This window comes from Ambystoma mexicanum, chromosome 5p, assembly GCF_040938575.1.
Source record: "Ambystoma mexicanum isolate Mex_15411 chromosome 5p, UKY_AmexF1_1, whole genome shotgun sequence".
NCBI classification, from domain to species: domain Eukaryota; kingdom Metazoa; phylum Chordata; class Amphibia; order Caudata; family Ambystomatidae; genus Ambystoma; species Ambystoma mexicanum.
The window spans coordinates 187,526,355-187,541,377 of NC_090930.1; the positions used below are offsets into that span (position 1 = coordinate 187,526,355).

A 15,023-nucleotide genomic window follows, 5' to 3' on the forward strand; every position below is an offset into this window, starting at 1 on the left:
AGTCATGCATAAACACTAGTGTATTCTGACAAAGCAGTCCTTGGTGGGGAGAACAAACACATGGAAAAAGGTATGAATGCAAAGAAAAGAAACAGAAAAGACAAAGTGGGGATTCTGTGGACCATTAGGAGTGTGGTAGCATTTTGATTGTAAATCACCTGAATTTTCACCAAAATCATTCACTGTTACCACCACTCCCCTCCACGGAATTACCAAACGATTATAAGATTTGATTCTGCTGTGCAATTCCCAAACGATTATAAGATTTGATTCTGCAGTGCAATTCCCAATTTTTGGAGTCCATAGGCCTCCATGTTGTTTTTAATGGAATTACTGTGAGCTATACCGACACAGTAATTCTGACAGCTTTTGGGGAAAAGAGGAGGATCTACCACCATCAAAATACTCGAGGAAGATCCTCCACTTTTCCTCCAAACCTCAAAGTATTGTGGTGAGGTAATATAGCGGTAAAGAGGTGGTAAGGGAAATACTGGCACTTTACTGTGATTTTTCCCACACCACCGTACTCGTGATGAGGCCCAGTGTGTTATGGTGCATATGCGTGAAGAGCTGTACTGGCGACTAGCCTATGGCAGAGGGAAACAGAAACTCAAGAACTATAGGCCACAAAAGACAAGTATATCAGGAAACATGTGCTTGGAAACAAATCGATCTGACAGATGGAAAAACACTTTTAGAAAGACGAAGTTTTTCAAAAAAAGGGCAATGGGTGCCATTTAGAGCATTTTGTGTTATGATATGACATACATTGGAATTTTGAAGGAAAAACTGTTCCAAAAGGGCCCACACAGAGATGGAAGGAGGAGCTCCTTATAGAACCCCTTCCATTTCCATGGCGGCCGTCAAAGGGAGACGGAGAGAAGCTGCAGCGGCGGGCATTGCCACCACAATAATCAGGTATGTAGGGCTCGGGAGGGGCGTTGGGGATATAAAAAAAAAAGAAGCGAATCGAGGGTTGCGAGAAGATGGCAGTGTGGGGCAGGGGAAGCAGCATGCAGTTTCCATGGAACGCAAACTGAGATTAGCGGTTTCAGCTTGCGATCCACGGAACCTGATTGGCTGCGTCCCCTGCCACGGTTGCTAAATGACGTTTAATATAATTTAATTTTAATATAATTGGGTTTTTATAATGCACCTATACACAAGTGTTTCAAGGAGCAACAAGACAGGAGGGACAGGGATGACAAAACAAAAATGGTCCTATTATGCCTTGTGACATTCGCATTGTGCAAGTGCACTAATCAGAAGTACAGGGGAAAGGGGAGGAGGGAAGTGCCAGAGGGTTAAGCGAGTGACAGGAGAGGCCAGGTGTACACAGCCCAGGGAGTGCATGGGCAGAAGGTCCACTTGCTAAGTGTGAGGAACGGGGCTGGAAAGGCTGAGGCGGTTGAACCCCAGCCAGGATAGGGGAGCCCAGAAGGACAAGTGGGGATGGGGCGGTAGAGGAGACCAAGCACAGGGGTGGGCTGGTAGGGGAGGGTCTGGTGCCCTGTAGGAATCTGAAGGAACCAGGCAGCCAGTCAAGAGGCAGGGGAGGCATTGGCAGGGGAAGGGGAGGGGAGAGGCAAGGAGGAAGAGAAAAGGAGGGTCAGGAGAACTTAAGGAGATCTGGCTCAAGTCTGAGAGGGACATGGGGGCCATTCCAGAGGGAGGCACCTGTGATGGAAAGAGATCTACCCCACACTCTCTGCTTGGAGAACCATCCAATTTGCAGAGAGTTGGAGCTAGAAGACCGAAGCGCTCTAGGAGGGAGGTATTTAGGGAGTGAAAATTTAATGTAGTGGGGTCCCAAGCCCCAGAAATGTGTGGATGATGCAGAGAGTTTTTACTTGATCCTCGCAGCAACTGGGGGACAGTGGAGACATTTTAGGGCTAGAGAGATGTGGTCCCTGTGCTTGAGGCAAAGGGTAAGTCTTGCAGCCCTATTCTAGATTAGTTAAAGGGGGCGAAGTGAGGAGTTAGGTAGGTTGAGGAAGAGGCTGATATAGTAGTTCAGCCTGGGAGGACCAAAGCTTTGGAGACATTATGTTTCTGGGGGAAGCTGCGGAAAGGGAGAACGCCTCAGAGGAGGTGCAGCTGAAAGTGAGCCTTCTTGGTAAGGTCTGTGATGTGAGGTGAGAAAGAGAGAGAGAGAGGAGTCAAAGATAACACCAAGGTTTTTTGCCTCAAAGAAGGGTGAGGTGAGGGGACCCAAGGAGTGTGGCCAGAGTGTAGGAGAGAAGGAGGGAGCTGGAGTCCCAATGAGAAGTATCTCAATCTTACTGGCATTAAGGCAGAGATAATTAGCAGAGCACAATGCCTGAATAGCAGACAGGCAGTAAGGAATGAGAGAGGAAGAAGAGGGAGGCTTGAAGGAGAGTTGCATGTCAGTCGCATAACTCTGGAAGTTAGGAGAGAAGGCAAAGATCAAGTGGGCTAGGGAAGCATGGTAGATGTTGAAAAACCAAGCTAAGAGAATAGAGCCTGATGGACACCAGGGAAAAGGGCCCAGTTGTATCTGGGAAGGTCGTTCATAGTGGACAGAGGTCAGCCAGTCTAGAGCCTGGTCTGTGATGCCAAGGGTATCACAGAGCCAACTTATAAGGGTGGCATGATTGACCGTATCAAAGGCAGAAGAAAGGCCAAGAAGGATGAGAATGGAAGGAGAGTTGGAATCGAGATTAGAGAACAAGTCTTCATTGGTGCTCAGGAGAGCAGTTTCCGTGCCTCTGGCAGCTCTGAAGCCAGACTGGTGGTTGCAGAGACAACCAACCGATTCTTGAGTGGTGGATAAACTGGGAGAAAGCCAGCTTCTCTGAGAGTTTGTCCAGGAAGGGGTTAATGGAGATAGGACAGTAGTTAGCCAGACAGGAAGGGCGGCAGAAGGCTTTTTGAGGAGAGGGTGCACAAGGGAGTGCTTGAGGAGTGACAGGGAGTATCCAGTGGCAAAGGAGTTATCAGCCAAGGCTGGAGCAGGGGAGACAATGATGTCCTTGATGGTTCTGGAGGAGCAGGGGAGCACCTGTTTGGAGGAGACTTTCATAGAACAGACTTGTCTAGAAACCCCATCAGGTGATATGGGAGAGAAAGAGGGGAGTAGGAGGCAAGAGGGTAGGGAGCCAAGTGAAGCTTGAGAGTGGTGAAGGATAAAGTGTGTGGTGTAGAGGAGAGAGAGGACAGGATGTCCTGAGCTTTAGTGATGAAATTAGAGGCCATAGAAGTCCAGAGGGCCAAGGAAGGCAGAGGAGAAATGTAGATTGCAGTTGCATTGGCGAGTTCCTTGCAGATTTTGAAAAGTTCAGCCGTGTTGCTAATGGCCCCAGAACTGCTGGCTTGGTTAAAGGCCTGCTTCTCTAAGCAGATGGAAAGACTGTATTGCCTTTGGAGCAGGCAGCGGGTCAGTTTGTCAGAGTATGTGCTTGAGGCCAGATACTTCCACTCAGCCGCTCTGTACTTGCGTTTCAGAGAGGTCGGAGTCATTCCAGGAGTTGCACTTGGAGGCAGGTTTCATACGGATCCTCATGACAGGGGCAAGGCTGTCCAGTGTGTTGGAGATGGAGAGTTGAAGGTTAGTAAGGGCAGTGACAGAGTGAGAGTCAGTGGCAGGACCAGGAGGGGGAGTGAAGGTGGCGGCAAAAGCAGCAACTGACACTTGCTTCATAGGTCGAATGACAGAAAAGAAGACTGGCAGTGTGGGTGGGGGCTTAGCCGGCGGACCCAGAAGATCCAGGTTAGAGGAGAGGAGAGCATTGTCAGACCAGGAGAGACGAGTAATGAGAGAGTTGGAGATTGGGATGCCTGCAGAGATGAGAGCATCCAAGGTGTGACTGGCTGAGTTCGTCGGACCGGAGGGAAGAATGCAGAGAGAGCATCACAAAGGTTGCAGAAGAGCCCAGTGGGCTCATCAGGGGAGTCTGGGTTAATATTGAAGTCTCTGAGGGGGATAAGCTTGGAGGTAGAGGCCAGGAGAGAAGAAGTGAGGTCTGCTCGTGCTGAGAGGAAGAGGGAGACCTGACCGGGGGGCCTGTAGATGGTGGCCAGAGTCAGAGAGAGGACAGGAGAGACACCAAGTCTGCAGACAAGGCATTTGAAAGAGGAGTAGGCCTGAGTGATAGTAGCAGGGACCCAGTCAGGGAAGATCAGGCTTACTCCGACCCCGGACCGGTTAGGCCTGGGCTTAGAGAGGATCTTGTAGCCCTAAGGGAGGTGAGTGTCAAAACTCGTCACAGAGCTGGGAGTGAACCATGACCCAGTGAGAGCAAGGACGTCGAGGTCGAGGTTTTCAAGGAGGTGGCAGATGTCAGACGAGTGTTTGACAGTAGAGCGAGAGTTGAGGGTAGCTAAGTGCAGCAGGTTGACACTTTTGAAGGTCTTCCGAGGAGGGGTACAGGAGTGTGGTACACCTGATGTGGTGGCAGAGGGGCCAGAAGAGTTGCAGAAGGAGGAGTGGCTGGAGAAGGGAGGAATTTGCTGAGAGATGGCAGACGCCTATCAAGAAGGAGGAGGTTGGGCTTAGATCTCTGCACCTAGACAGTACCATTTAGGTAGGCATTAATGATGGCCCTAGAGGACAGGAAGGATGCCAAGAGTACTTCCCAAAAGATGCCATCATTAATGGCCGAGGAAGAGAAAGAGGAGAGCACTGCAGCCATATGAGGAATAAGACGGTCTGGAGAGGGAACGACAAAGAAGATGTCAGTGAAAGTCTGCCTGGAAGAAGCGTTGACATAGGTGTCAGCAGTGGGCAGGCCTGGATTGGAGACCAGAAGATCCTTCTTGAACTTTTTTCCTTCCAGACTTCGAAAGAGGGATAGTGTAGGTGATAGAATAGAAGTTAGAGAAGATGGGGGAGATAGAGAGCATCATCGAGGGAGAGCCCAGAGGGAAAGAAAGGGGGATAGAGGGTCAGAGGGAGAACTGCAGTGCACAACACCGAACTACACCCCACCACAAAGCAACAATCTAGAGTCAGGTGTCCAGGAAGGGAGAAGTCCCAGGTTACATCAGGTTATGACATAATAACTGCCTCTCTTTTTATAATCCTCTTGCTATGACATCATAAATGGATGCCTTTTTCATAATATTCTAGTTGTGACATGGTGGGAAATTTACGGCGAGGAAGCACAGCTATTGGGCCAGCCTTGTTCCCCTTTCTGCCTACTTAATAATAATAATAATAATTTGGCATTTATATAGCTCTACAAACCCTCAGGTATCTGAGCAGTGCTTATTATTACCCACGGTGTGGCGTGTTCATTTATCCACCTCGGAAGGATGAAAGGCTGAGTTTGGCCCTGCCGGGATGTCAAAGCGAGCGCTCTACTCGCTGTGCCACTTGACCAGCTTCTCTACTCTGCACTGTCCCAAAACGAACGGTGGCCTTGTTGGAGAACTGATACATTTACTCAACTTCACAAGCCACCTATTGACTGTTTCTCTACCATTTCATTATTATATAGAATAATGTACCCCCGTCAAATACATGTCAGGATATTATCGGCCGCCTAGGAGTTTGGTTCCCGTATGAAGCACGCAGGCGTGTGCTTTCCATGGAGTAGAACTCGTCTGTGGCTTCTAATCCCCTTCGGCTACACAGATGAGCATGCTATGCTGCACAGTGGTGTGCATGAGCAGCAAACCACTAGTGCGCTCTTTGGTGTGACGGGGGGCTGCAGGTGTTCAATGGGACAATGCCTCTATCGAGGAGTCTTTGAGCACCCAGAATGTTGCATGTCGCATGGCCGCCTTCCTAACATGATACAGTAAGTACCAAGACCATTGGCGAGGCTGAAAAGGCTGAGAACGACGATGGCTGAATTCTCACTGGACTTCATGGCGCTGGTCCCATCAACACGACACGAAAGCCTTGCCTTGACCACCTATCGGGGAAAGATCACGCTGCAACCCACCACGCCTGGTGGCCAATGCCTCAGGAACACCTGCCTGTTTGATGGCCAGAAGCCCACGGTCTGCCTCCTGGGACTGCATTGCCATCCTTCCTGCCACTGGTACCCTTGTCTTGCTGAGACAAATTCCATGGACCGTATTCGTGCCACTCTTTATAGTGCAAAGGAAGGGCTGTGTTACTTCAACCCTTTCGGTTGCGCCAGAGAAAGTTGCTTTCAACCCGCAGAGGGCATCAGGACGTGCACGTCACAGACACGCCCATTGAGATGCCCGTCCCTCCCTCTGTGCAATTCTGCTGGTTTGAAAGTACGGCCCGAATTCACAAACGGGATGTGCTTGAAAAGGCGATCCCGCTGCGCCTGATGGAACAGGCACAGGGAGGGGTGCAATACACGAGAGGGTCCTTTTTGTCCTTTTGTGCTTTTCCTTTAGGTAGCAGTATGAACCAGTGCTGTCCAGCTGCCATCTATGTCCCTCAAAAAGGAATAGAAGTTCCTTTTTTGATGTTTAACCGTTTCATGATCACAGGCCCTTTAAGGGAGCCAATCAAACTTAAATGTTGGACGTGTGCTTCCAAGCCCATCACCCGGTCTGATGTCGGGGACATCATTTAACCAAAATGCCAGGGGTAGCTGAAGTGACATCACATGCCCTTTGACCTCTGATTACATCACAGGAAGTTATGTCATTTGACACCACCCCCAAGTGACATCACAGGACGTGATGGAACGCAACCTTTCACCCAAATGTGAAATGACAGAACAGGAAGTGGCATCACACAGCATTGTTTCTAAGTACACTATGAAAAATATGATTACGATATCACTGTAAAGTGAAATACATTTCATACAAGAATGGAACAGCATATGTATCGTTAATATCAGTGCGCATAGGCCCATATTACCAAATTACTGTGAATGCAAGCAGACGTCCAAGGCCAAATGATAATGATGTGTTATTATATAGCACTTATGCTTAAGTGCTTCATATAGAACAAATATACATACTATATCACCCAACCTGTGTCGCTACTTATTAACCAACCACAGCAGGATGAAAAGCTGTGTTGATCTTGCCGGGAGTCGAATCTGCAACCTGCAGATCACGCACACATTGCAGCAGCGAGTGCGCAACCCACTGAGCTATCTTACCAGCTATAGCTATCAGAAAACCAGCCACTACAGAAAACAAGAGCCACATGCTGCTGTCCACAACCCAGGAGCCTCAATTTTTAAAAAATGATTTTTTTTTGCCGTAGCAAGGGAGACCTCAGGGGTCGCAGGTGCAACCGCTGGTGACCCCTAAATGACGTCCCTGTCTGATGTAGTCCCGGAAAATTGTGCATGTCACCATTGAGAATAAGAACCTGTGCATTTCTTCTAATAATGCAATAATGCAATTACAAACAACAAAAAAAATCACACCGTCTGTTCAGAGGCAGTCCCTACGCGTCCCAAACGAAGACATATGGTTTAGACAGACTGGAGGGCTGGCCTGAGTTTCGCCCTTCTTGCATTTTGCTGAAGGTCTTTTAACCGAGGAAGCAAGGAAATACAGGGGCTCAGAAAGGCTTGGCTCGGCGGGAGCTTTTCTCAAGTGCAACACACTCAACTGGGGAGCAGAACTATCGATGCACCGTGGGATGGTGACCACTGTTTGGCCAACTTAGTCCTTTACCAACCGGCACTGTCAGGGTGATAAACTGAGTACCACAATCGGTAATAACAGTGACAGTGATTATTACAGCTCCCAGAAACAAGGATGTCATTTTGCCAAAATGTCAGGGGTAGCAGAAGTGACACCACACGACCATTGACCTCTCATGACATCACAGGAAGTGATGTCATTTGACCACACCCCAAAGTGAAATCATGGGAAACGATGAAACACAACCTTTCACCCCTTGACAAAACAGAAAGTAGCATCACATAGCATTGTTCCTAAGTATGCCACGAAAAATATGGTTACGATATCACTAATGTGATTTACATTTCATACAAGAATGGACCACCGTATAGCTAATATCAGTGTGTATAGCCCCATTTTTACCAATTTACTGTGAATGCAAGCAGACGTCCAAGGCCAAATGATAATGATGAGTTATTATATAGCACTTACGCTTAAGCGCTTTATAAAGAGAAAATACACATACAATATCACCCAACCTGTGTTGGTACTCATTTATTGACCTCAGAAGGATGAAAGGCTGAGTTGGCCTTGCTGGGATTCAAACCTGCAAATCACTCCCATACACTTTGCAGCAGCGAGCACTCAACCCACTGTGCTATTTTACCAGCTATTGTAAAATGAGAAATTACATGTCTGAATGTTCTCAAAGTCAAAAGGCAAATTACACCTGGTAGTGGATACTTAATCGTCTATTAAACTGGTAACTGAGATTTAACAGCAGGCCAGTTCATCTGCAGGTCTGTTGCAAAGTTGGCCGCATGTCAAGCCTGCATGGGTCTACTTTTCAGTCTTCAGATGTTGGAAATATAGGGAAAGCAGTGCACTCACACGACATCCCATACTCTGGGCACTCGTTACCTCATACTTGCAAACAAACATCCTGAACAGCATGCCAGGGAGATGGGAAAGATAGACACATTACAACAAAGCGTTAATTGTGGCACAAGGAAACCAATGGCCATTTGATGTGCTATGGTCAAATATTTCTATGTTGTACACAAGCTTTTAGGCACAAGAATTTTGCAAAGTGATTGAGGACACTAAGATGGAATGTCTTGTGATGATCATAAGAGAGACAACAGCAGAAAAAACATGCCATAACTGCAACTTGCGAAAAGCAAATAGTCCAAAATTGATGTTTATTCTACTCTAAATGCTTTTTGGAAGTTTTTGTCTGCATTGTGAATTTGAGGTGTTTAAAAACAGACTAAATCAGTGACTCACTCCCTGAAGTGTGCCTGAAATAAAACTTTAATGAGTCTAGCAATTATTGTATAGAATTCCAGAAAGACAAATTATTTGCCATTCCTATTCTTTCTTATTTAGGGTCACTGTTCAAAGTGTTACACTTGTGGAACCCCCTGTTTTTTTTAAGAGGCCTGAACAAGAAAGCCAGCCGCTTCAGAAACAAAGAGTAACATAGTGCTGGCCACAGCCAATTTTTAAACACATTTTTTAGGGGTAGCAAGAGAGACCATCGGGGTAGCAAGGGAGACCTCAGGGGTCGCACTTGCCTGGTGACACCCTAATGACGTCCCTGCCTAGAAGCTTGAAGAATCTGGCATGAAGCGCTATATAAATCACCGCCATATAATTATCGCAATGGTTTCACCAGGAGCATGTAGGTTGTGTAGATGTGCGTATTCAGGAGACCCAGTGACACAGGTAGGATCCAGCCAAGCTTTAATTATCATGTACTGTTAGGTTAGACGAACCTTTCCCCTGGTTCCTTCCCCCCGCCACTGTCCACTAGAATCTTTTTTGGGCCCCCCCCCCCGGGGGACGGCATGGCTCTGTGAGAAACGCGACGTTTACCTGCAGCGTTCCCTCTCGGCCCGTTTCAGAGCACATCTTAAGTAATTAGCACGCACAACAAGGGCAGCTAATTCCCCAACGCCTGGGCTCCCCAGTGTTTACCTGGAGCAGTGCGAGGCGGCGGTGGGCGCCCCCTCACAGGCTGATGCCCGCCTGCAGGGTCAGCTGCCCTGGCCCTTCGTCACCACAATGTATGATAATATCAATGAATGATAATAAATATGAGGGCATTTATATAGCTCCTACTCCTGCATAGTTTTGAATTTGTATAGTGCTGTAAATGTCAAACGTTACTGTTTATAGACTCAACGGTGCTCAATTTGCTCTAGGCTGTAATTTGGCAGATGGGAGCCGTAACGTGTACAATTATTTTGGTCGTTTGCACAGCAGAGTGCAAATGTGCATTGCAAAAGGCAGAATACACGTGTGTAGACCGCCTTTTGCCTGCACATTTGCAATCCACCATGCAACTGAGTAAACAGTGTCTGGCATGTTAGGCAGCGTTTAGTTGTAATTATAAATGCTGTCTGCCATGGCAGGCAACGTTTTCTAATGGATCCCTATGGAATCCGCCTGCTTTATGCATAAAACAGGGGGTCTTCATAGGTATCCCCAGCATTTGCGCAGGCATGAAAATGCACGCCAGCACAAATGCTGGAACATCTGTCTGTTGGAGGGGTAAGGAGGCGGCGGAAACACAAGTTTCGTCCGCCACCTCCTCTCTGCCATGCAAATGAATGAAACTGTCTTACTCAAGGCATTTACATCTTGCATTAACATTACGCCCCAGTCCAGCACGAGCTCCAATGTATTTTAGGCCCGCCTTTCCCCTTTCTTCCCAGCTTCTTTTTTCGCCTTCGTGTCACCTTAGCTCCTCTATTGTTCCTTCGCAGCGCTTTGATATAGGCTCTAGGGAAGATACTTGCTTTTCGGGCACCTTTTGCAGCATTGACTTCGACTTGCACAGCGTTTGCCACCCTGAAGTGAAGGAGAGCAGGACACAGGAGTGGCAGCTCTGTGCCCATAGCTGCAGACACTGCACACGGGTACAGAGGTTTCAAGCGGTCTCATTGGCAACGCTACACATAGGAAAATGCAACCAAAAAGCTAAAAAAGAGGAAGTTGTGAGCTAACGTTAGGAACCACGTGATTCTTCTGTACACAAATAAGGCCGAGAGAAAAAAGGCGTAGCGTGCCTAAAACCCAACCTCTTTAAATAATAGCTGATGTTTTGTATAGCGCCGTACACCACAGGTAACCGGTGTCACGGCGCTTGGTAACAGGTGTTATGATTCCCATTATTATCCCCTTCAAGCTGAGAACCTGGGGGGTCATTTTACAGATTTCAATGTGCTTCAGACCTGCTGCATTCGTGCCAAGAAAACGTGTCAAGTCGGGGTCCCGTCCTGTACAACTCCTCGAGAGGCGCCCCCTTAGGTGTGGCCGTATTGATGATTAATATAAGGCTCTGGAGACCCGAGCGTATATCAGGAAGACTCCCGCAAGTGCAGGGAGACTTCATGGCTAATATAAGTGTCAGACCAATCGTGTTTTAGATAAACTCCTTCCAGTGTGGGCAATGCTGTAGGGCCCCCCCAAAGTGAGGCTGGGTAACTGCTGGTACCATCCAGCAGGCCCAGGAGAGGGCCAGGTCCCCTCCTCCAAAACTGGCTCCTCTCCTCCACTTAGACAAGAGACAGCAGTCTCCTCTGTTACAAAGCAAGGGAAGGGTGAGTTGTGAAAATCACCTCACCCTTCCACAAAGCAGCAGGGTGCTAAGCACCCAGAGGAAACTAACAGACAGGGAGAGTAATTGACATGCCTCCCCCCCTTCCTGAGGGGCCAGACTGTCCGCCCACAGGCACACTTCAAAGACCTGGGTCTGGCCCTGGGTCTCATAAAAAGAGCTGCATGGGACCCTTAATGGGGACCCAAGGAGTCAGGAGGTTCGCTGTGAACTCAGTGTCCTCCACTTTTCCCCCTTTTCCACAAAACTCTCCCACCCTAGAAAAGAAGGGAGAAGAACAAAGGAATAGAGGACCAGGGCACTGTACGGTGACCACAACAAGTCTTGGGACAAGAAAGGCGGCACGGGCCAGAGGGGGTTACCTCTGGACCCGGTGCCCAAAAGTATGATATCAGATGGATATGTGATTATTGTTATTGTTTTCATAACCATATCTGTGCAATAAAATCCTACAGCCTTTTATTGCCAACACTTTCAAACTGTGTGGTGCATCTCTTCTTTTTCCAGGGAGGGTGGGTCGGATGTGGAACGTGCATGCATATGGGTCCAGCAGTTACCGGGAGACTCGATGCTACAGGATCGCTGACGTGTAGGGGAGACTTTCGCAAGTGCAGGGCGACTTGGTGGTTGATATACCTGTCAGAGAGACCAGTAGTCTATTGGAAACACGTCCTCCATTTCAGGTGGATGTGATGCTTAATGCAGAGGTTATAGAGCTCATATATGTATTCGGAATACTGCCTGGAGTGCTAATGTACGGGTCAGAGTGAGCTTTAAAATAAGAAAAAGATTTCAATCCCCCATAGAGGTAGGGTGACCAGACGTCCTGGTTTTCCAGGGACAGTCCGGGCAAATCGCCTTCCGTCCCGGGGCTCCGAGAGTTTTTTTCATTTTAGAATTTAGAAACCCTGTCTGGGGTTTGCAGGGTTGGGTGGTTACGGTAATTAAAATTGTACTTTTTTTCACAACACTTTCAGAATTTTGAAGTTGGAGGATTGGCTCGAACCCCCCCCCACTTTTCAGGTACAAATCACAACAGTTACTGACTGTACCACAGAGATTGACTTGGAAACGGGTGTACAGCAAGCCATTTTATATGAATTAGAGCGTAACGCCCGTTTTGAATTGACATGCCTAGATTCACAGACAAAACGGCATAAATGAGATCATATACAGTTTATAGAAAGGAGAAGTGCTGGAAATATGATTGTGTGGTGGTTGTGGGAAGGGGCGGTAATTGGTGGACTGCGATGGGGTAGCCCTCTTTTATGTTGTTGGTCGTCCTGGTTTTTCGTTTTGGAAATCTGGTCACTCTACTGTAGAGGAAGACTTGATGGTGCCTACTGGGTCAAAGAGACAATGTTGGTTATTAGGAAGACCCCCAAACTGCATGGGAGACTTCGGTGGTTAATGCCAGAAGTTCCAAATAAGTAACCCCTTTCACATTGGGGTTACGTCCTCAGTTGCTGGTCAGACTCGGGGTCGAGGAGACCCAGGGTGCACCCGGGAGACTCCCTTGGGGCAGGGAGACTTCGCAGGTAATCATAGATCCGGGAGACCGCTTGCACAGTAGGAAGACTCTCTGTCAAGTTCCGGGAGAGCTTGGGTCGGTGCCAGAATCGGAAGGGCTTCCGCTAAAGGATGGAGCACCGAGCAGCTCAGTGGGTTCAGAGTCCGCGGAGCACGGAGCAGCTCAATGGGTTTAGGTCCGTGCCGCCGGAGCACGGAGCAGCTTAGTGGTTTCAGACCCGCCCGGAGCACTGAACAGCTCAGTGGGTTCAGAGCCCCCGGAGCACTGTTCAGACCCGCCGGAGCACTGAGCAGCTCAGCGGGTTCAGACCCGCCGTAGCACTGAGCAGCTCAGTGGGTTCAGAGCCGCCGGAGCACGTAGCAGCTCAGTGGGTTTAGAGCCGCCGGAGCACGTAGCAGCTCAGTTAGTTCAGAGCCGCCGGAGCACGGAGCAGCTCAGTGGGTTCAGACCCGACAGTCACCCCACTTCAAGGACACGATTTCGGGTGTTGGATGATGACAGTATGAGCACGCCGGAACTTTGTATATTTCCTGAAGGGGCTCGGCCGGGGTTCTTCATTATCACACATGGCCCTCCCTGACCTTCCCACAAACCTACAGTAAGCTCAAGCGCCTCAGTGATCCAAAAACAGTGCAGTTATGGCGCTCAGCCCTCACAGCTAATATTACTCAAGTACTAAACACAGGCTCCAGTGGAAAGTCTTCCTCTTATAATAACAGTTTTGTATAGCGCTACATTAGACACTAGTGCCGTGTCGTAGCGCTATACCACTGGTACTTCATTTTGCGACCTGTAACGGTTGAAAGGCTGGGAGAGATGGAGAGGATCCGAGCCGATGGCCTCCGGGTTGCCCGAGATCGCACCAGCCAGAGCTGAACTGACTGAGCAGCCTCGTCCAAGGCCAATGTTGTCACGGGAAGTAGCGGAAACGTGCACCTACCTGCCACGGTGAACGGAATCAGGGACCCCGATTGCCGACCTCCAGAGCAGAGTCCCCTTCTCGAGGCGAGCTTCGCGGGTGATCGGTGGCGGCTGCACAGGAGTTATGCTCTCCAGAGCCGCGGGCAGCCACTTTATGCTTCCTCTGCCCGCAGAAGAGGCTGGCCAGTGCCGGCGGGGTCCCAGCCTATGTGGCGGCGAATCCGTCACGTCCCCCCATGATGGCTTGTGCCTTGCATGCACACCTGCTCCGCTCGTGCACAGCGGGGTAGCTCGTGCCTTGCCACGGGGCGCCAAGTGGGGCTCTCAGGGAAGAGGAGCTGGCATCCTATATCGTGCTCTGCTTGCATAGTCAACACTTATATGAAAAGGTGGCTCGCCGGCGATGCCCCACCTCTTCCAACGGAGGGGCGGAGAGGGACGGGAGAGACGGGGGAAAGGTATTGCGCGAGCGAGAGTCATTCACAGATCTGAGGATTCCTGCTAGAAGAGGATGAGTGCGCGCCTAATCCCAGTTTATCTGGAAGCAGGGTAGGGGGAGCGAGCGACCTGCCAGGAATTCTGTTACTGCACAATATCTGGTGTACGTGTGTAGTACACAGTCTGTAACATTTCACTATATGGGGAAACTGGGTACCCCTGTTATCTGGCATCTAAACCTGTTACTTCTGCATATTTACTATCGAAACTTGGTACCCGTTAGGTGCATACACCCCACCCCAACTCTCTCTCCCTGTCTCCCTCTGGCTTTAAACTGGTTACCCCAATAAACAGAAATGTAGCCTGGCAATCCATTGTTATCTGGTGTTAGGCAAGATTGTGTGCCCTTTGGGAGACTACAGCAACCTTGACCTCCTGGCAATAGGGTCCCAACCTTTGGTATAAATCTGTACTACACAGGTTGGTAGCGTGGCTGAGCAGCCAGGCTTATCTCAATAGGGGTCAATGTGAGCAGTAGGGTTGCAACAAAGAGTTTCAGAGTGACAGTTAATCAAATAAACACACTGAAGGTTTCATGATTAAACAATTATTTATTAATTTAACAGTTATATAAGCCTTCAGAAGGGAGCAAAATATGTCACAATTATAATACACTTCAAAACAAACTCTGTTTCTCTAAATTAGATGGTACCCATTGGGGATGGCACACAGACACTTCCTACACCCTCAGGTGACTTAAGTAGCTAGGACACTGTGGACATTGATTTATCACTGGTACATTTAGAGTACTACTGAGTTTAGGTGCAAAAGATAGAATAGAGGAATACAACAATGTTTAACAAATAATTCATAAACTGGTAAGTACTTTTAAAACCTTCCAATGTAAGTAAATTAACCCTTTCCGAAGTAAATTAACCCTTTTCGAAGTCAGAGGTAAGAAGAGTCTCTCAGGGA

At 48.6% G+C, this 15,023-nt stretch overlaps 1 long non-coding RNA gene across 2 annotated transcripts in view; it reads right to left on the bottom strand.

Annotated features, from left to right (window-relative positions):
* Positions 1 to 14,119, bottom strand: part of LOC138480836 (uncharacterized) — a 324,964-nt gene extending 310,845 nt beyond the window's left edge. The window contains exon 1 of one of the 2 annotated variants that reach the window (XR_011274141.1): positions 13,630 to 14,119. This is a non-coding gene — a long non-coding RNA (uncharacterized lncRNA). The remainder of the gene's footprint in view (positions 1 to 13,629) is intronic. The other variant, XR_011274142.1, reaches the window with a different exon arrangement.
* Between the last annotated feature and the right edge of the window lie 904 nt (positions 14,120 to 15,023).